At 39.4% G+C, this 5,974-nt stretch overlaps 1 long non-coding RNA gene across 1 annotated transcript; it reads left to right on the top strand.

Annotated features, from left to right (window-relative positions):
* Nucleotides 1–451: 451 nt before the first annotated feature.
* LOC129651596 (uncharacterized) lies at nucleotides 452–1,295 on the top strand. The gene is made up of 3 exons (XR_008714232.1): nucleotides 452–527; nucleotides 635–732; nucleotides 1,025–1,295. It is a non-coding gene; the product is annotated as an uncharacterized LOC129651596 (long non-coding RNA).
* The last annotated feature ends 4,679 nt before the right edge of the window (nucleotides 1,296–5,974 follow it).

Here is a 5,974-nt window from a genome sequence, read left to right on the forward strand (position 1 = left end):
ATTTCATTTATGTATGAGTTTATGTCCACTTTCAAATAACTTTCGATGTTTGTGACAATAGAATTTAGTCAACAAATTAGTCTAAAATAATGACAAAGACATTTTAATCTCATTTGCCTCTTTTACTTGAGCAATTAACAGCCAAATTGAATTTAATCCCCTTTCATTTTTGCACCTAAATATCTGGTGGAAATGTAATCCAACAATCAAAGATCCAATGACTGGCTTCAAGGAGCAGAATAATAGAAACAATGATAAATATTGTCAGTGAATGGATTTAGAAACTCTTGAAGTGTAATTCACATTTCAACTTTTATTTAAAATTTCATTTTAATTCCTTAGTATTTCAAATGGAAACCCATGAGCCCCTTCAGCAAGATTTTTCACCTTGTATGTTTATATATTTTTTTTCTTATTTCCTTTGCCCCCTTCATGATTGTGTTACCTGTAAAGCAAGTTCTTCTGACCCTGGCTAATTCTTGATACCCTCGAAATTCTCCTGACAGCAGAAAGCAGTGATCAGACAGGTTGAATGATTCAATGGAAATTTAATCTGATCTCATTTTAGCCACATGTAAGAAGCAACCTGCTGTGAACTAGAATTGTAATGCTGGAAATTATCTGATTCCTGCAGGCCTCTCTTCCTTCTCTGCCTTGGTGAATGACTGCTAAAGGAATTTAAAGCATGTAAAACACGATAAATGTTGATTTGTTGCCTTGGCCTTCTTGCAGGTAAAATTAAAGAAGAGTATCATAGATTTTAGATTTTATTTATAAGGACAAAACATTTAAATGTACTCACTTAAGTTGCTTTTTGAGGCAGTAATGTCCTATTTTCTTTAGATTAAACGTCCAGATTTGAACCCACTTTGAAAAACATGCAAAACGCAACAACAACCAAAACAAAGAAATCTCTGTCAATAGAAAACTTTAGCTGCAAAGACTCATGTCCTGAAAGAGAGTTGATAAGATACGATTGGTCAGTTCACTGATCTGAAGGGGAGGTGTCCTTTATTTGTGTCAGGTCCATGAATCAAGGCAAATTGGAAGTGGTCAACAAGAGATGGAAAGAGTGAATGTCGACATTATAGGAATCAGTGAACTCAAATGGACTGGAATGGGTGAATTTAACTCAGATGACCATTATATCTACTACTGCGGACAGGAATCCCTCAGAAGAAATGGAGTAGCCATCACGGTCAACAAAAGAGTCCGTAATGCAGTACTTGGATGCAATCTCAAAAACGACAGAATGATCTCTGTTCGTTTCCAAGGCACACCATTTAATATCACAGTAATCCAAGTCTATGCCCCAACCAGTAATGCTGAAGAAGCTGAAGTTGAATGGTTCTATGAAGACCTACAAGACCTTTTAGACCTAACACCCAAAAAAGATGTCCTTTTCATTATAGGGGACTGGAATGCAAAATAGGAAGTCAAGAAACACCTGGAGTAATAGGCAAATTTGGCCTTGGAATACAGAATGAAGCAGGGCAAAGACTAACAGAGTTTTGCCAAGAAAATGCACTGGTCATAGCAAACACCCTCTTTCAACAACACAAGAGAAGACTCTACACATGGACATCACCAGATGGTCAACACCAAAATCAGATTGATTATATTCTTTGCAGCCAAAGATGGAGAAACTCTATGCAGTCAACAAAAACAAGACCCGGAGCTGGCTGTGGCTCAGGTCATGAACTCCTTATTACCAAATTCAGACTGAAATTGAAGAAAGTGGAGAAAACCACTAGACCATTCAGGTATGACCTAAATCAAATCCCTTATGATTATACAGTAGTGAGAAATAGATTTAAGGGCCTAGATCTGATAGATAGAGTGCCTGATGAACTACGGAATGAGGTTCGTGACATTGTACAGGAGACAGGGATCAAGACCATCCCCATGGAAAAGAAATGCAAAAAAGCAAAATGGCTGTCTGGGGAGGCCTTACAAGTAGCTGTGAAAAGAAGAGAAGCAAAAAGCAAAAGAAAAGGAAAGATATAAGCATCTGAATGCAGAGTTCCAAAGAATAGCAACGAGAGATAAGAAAGCCTTCCTCAGCGATTAATGCAAAGAAATAGAGGAATACAGTAGAATGGGAAAGACTAGAGATCTCTTCAAGAAAATTAGAGATATCAAGGGAACATTTCATGCAAAGATGGGCTCGATAAAGGACAGAAATGGTATGGCCCTAACAGAAGCAGAAGATATTAAGAAGAGGTGGCAAGCATACACAGAAGAACTGTACAAAAAAGATCTTCACGACCCAGATAATCACGATGGTGTGATCACTGACCTAGAGCCAGACATCCTGGAATGTGAAGTCAAGTGGGCCTTAGAAAGCATCACTACAAACAAAGCTAGTGGAGGTGATGGAATTCCAGTTGAGCTATTTCAAATCCTGAAAGATGATGCTGTGAAAGTGCTGCACTCAATATGCCAGCAAATTTGGAAAACTCAGCAGTGGCCACAGGCCTGGAAAAGGTCAGTTGTCATTCCAATCCCAAAGAAAGGCAATGCCAAAGAATGCTCAAACTACTGCACAATTGGACTTATCTCACACGCTGGTAAAGTAATGCTCAAAATTCTCCAAGCCAGGCTTCAGCAATACATGAACCGTGAACTTCCAGATGTTCAAGCTGGTTTTAGAAAAGGTAGAGGAACCAGAGATCAAATTGCCAACATCCGCTGGATCATGGAAAAAGCAAGAGATTTCCAGAAAAACATCTATTTCTCCTTTATTGACTATGCCCAAACCTTTGATTGTGTGGATCACAATACACTGTGGAAAATTCTGAAAGAGATGGGAATACCAGACCACCTGATCTGCCTCTTTAGAATCTGAATGCAGGTCAGGAAGCAACAGTTAGAACTGGACATGGAACAACAGACTGGTTCCAAATAGGAAAAGGAGTACGTCAAGGCTGTATATTGTCACCCTGCTTATTTAACTTCTATGCAGAGTACATCATGAGAAACGCTGGGCTGGAAGAAGCACAAGCTGGAATCAAGATTGCCAGGAGGAATATCAATAACCTCAGATATGCAGATGACACCACCCTTATGGCAGAAAGTGAAGAGGAACTCAAGAGCCTCTTGATGAAGGTGAAAGTGGAGAGTGAAAAAGTTGGCTTAAAGCTCAACATTCAGAAAATGAAGATCATGGCATCTGGTCCCATCACTTCATGGGAAATAGATGGGGAAACAGTGTCAGACTTTATTTTTCTGGGCTCCAGAATCACTGCAGATGGTGACTGCAGCCATGAAATTAAAAGACGCTTCCACCTTGGAAGGAAAGTTATGACCAACCTAGATAGCATATTCAAAAGCAGAGACATTACTTTGCCGACAAAGGTCCGTCTAGTCAAGGCTATGGTTTTTGCAGTGGTCATGTATGGATGTGAGAGTTGGACTGTGAAGAAGGCTGAGCACAGAAGAATTGATGCTTTTGAACTGTGGTGTTGAAGAAGACTCTTGAGAGTCCCTTGGACTGCAAGGAGATCCAGCCAGTCTATTCTGAAGGAGATCAGCCCTGGGATTTCTTTGGAAGGAATGATGCTAAAGCTGAAACTCCAGTACTTTGGCAACCTCATGCGAAGAGTTGACTCATTGGAAAAGAGTCTGACGCTGAGAGGGATCGGGGGCAGGAGGAGAAGGGGACGACAGAGGATGAGATGGCTGGATGGCATCACTGCCTCGATGGATGTGAGTCTGAGTGAACTCTGGGAGTTGGTGATGGACAGGGAGGCCTGGCGTGCTGTGATACATGGGGTCACAAAGAGTCGGACACGATTGAGCAACTGAACTGAACTGAACTGAGGGAAGGCCAGTTAGAATGTAGAAAAGCTAAGAAATGGTAGGGAGAAGTGGAGAAACTAGCAGGAAAAAAGTGAAAAACTGAATTTAAGAAAAGCATAAGGTATAGATGAAACAGCAACTTTCAGAGTTGATTGGACCAAAGTTTAAGAAGACTGTTACATTGTTGACCTCCAGTGGTCCACATCTCTCAATATTTGCCTTTGTATACTTATCTTTGAATCTGAGTTGCAACTATGGTTTATTTTAATTAAATGGAAGTGGTAAAGTGATGTGGTGTTAGTTCTTGTTCTAAGCCTTAAACAGTTTGTGTTTTGTTCTCTTCAGAGCCATGATCTGCTTTACAAAATTCTGTTTACCTGCTAGAGCTATATGGAGAGGCCATTGGAGAAGCCACATAAGAGGGAGAGGCCCTGAGAGAGAAGCCTGGTCATCCCAGTATCCCAGCCAAGTCCAGGTCCCTGATGACCTACCAGCTGGATAATCCACATGAGCAGCCATTGGTAAGATCAACAGAAGAATGACCCAACTAAGCCCAGTCCAGACTGCAGAATTATGAGCAGATAAAATGTCCATTGTTTTGAGCCACTAAGCTTTGGGGTGATTTGTTATACAGCAAAATATAGTTGCTGGATGATAATGAAGAGTCAGGGATCAAGACCCAGTGACTGCCCTCTGAGACAGCATTGTGGGGACTGAAGATGCATACCTAGGCCCAAAGCAAGCTTGGTTCAAATCCTTTAGTTCATCACTTTTTAGCTTTTATGGCCTTGGACAAGTTATTTAATCTTTCTGGGCCTCAGTCTTGTTAGCTGTGAAGTGAGATAAATATTCTCTCACAAGATAGTTAAGAAATGAATGAAACTTTGGGTAACAAATTAAGTACCCACCAAATCTTAGTTCTATTCCATTTCTTTTCTAACTCCCTCACTCCCTACACCCACACTGAGGGGATAAAAGTGATCCAAACTACATTAACTACTTAGGGCAGCCATGTGATCTACTAAAGGCAGTTCTCTTTTGCACTGTGTATGTATATTTGATGAACAGTCATTGTGTTTTTATGAACAAGAAGTAAACACCTAAAATATAGGTGATGGATTTTTTAACTGATAGCAGGCTTGGGAGGCATTGCTGGAGTCAATGCATATTTGTGTCCATGTCCCATACTACCTACACCTGCTCCTTTGAAGTACTGCTGTTTATTAGACTAAGCTGGGGTCATAAAGGAATGTTGAAGTTACATTCAGCTTACTTTATTACAGAAGGCATGAAGGCATATGTTGTATTTCCATTTGGTTTTCACAAAGAAGCATTAGCATGTTAATTGCTTGTGAAGTTCACTTGGGCAAAAGTTACAGATTTTTGAGGTAGTACTGGATAAAATTTGGTGTTTGTTGAGTCCTTGTCTTCATTTTTTTTTAATTTAATTTTTCAACTTTACAATATCTATTGGTTTTGCCATATATCAAAATGAATCCATCACACGTATACAGAGTCATTGTCTTCATACTGAAAAGAAAAAAGCCCTATAATGTCTAAATTATGTGCAGATACCAAGTTTCGAAGTCTTCCAAGAGAAAACACACACACACACACACACACAAAATAAAGGATTAAGGAAAAAAGAAATAAACCTGCTCTGGCCTCAGTTTCCAATTTTTAAAATGAGAAAGCCAGACTAGACGGTTCTCCAAGGTCACTTCCAGATCTGAGTGTTAGCTGACATCTCAAATCCTGTGCATGTATTAGCCCTTTGTGAGATTAAAAACACAGGTTGTTCTCCAGCAAAACTTTAATTGCAAAGCTTTAATTAGGAAAAAAAAATAAAAATACTCATTCAGATTATGCTTTTTTAATTTTATTTTTAATTGTATTTTTATTGTTTCCATTTTATTTTAAAGGAGAGATGAGAACTGCAATTTGCCAAATTGCTACACACGTTTCCTTGCCATACAACTGCCCTAGCAAGTTAACTTAAAACAATTTTCTAAAATGCATTTTTAATGAGAACCTGAGACCCCTGAAATTTGTCTTAAACACTTTTTTCCCCCTTCAGACCTCTTATAGGGTTGTAGAGTTTCCATACCTCAGTGCCAAAAGCATGGCAGAGGAATTTGGCTCAGCTTAGTAATTGCCTTGTGTTAGTCTAGCT

This window comes from Bubalus kerabau, chromosome 4 (assembly GCF_029407905.1).
Source record: "Bubalus kerabau isolate K-KA32 ecotype Philippines breed swamp buffalo chromosome 4, PCC_UOA_SB_1v2, whole genome shotgun sequence".
Lineage (NCBI taxonomy): Eukaryota > Metazoa > Chordata > Mammalia > Artiodactyla > Bovidae > Bubalus > Bubalus kerabau.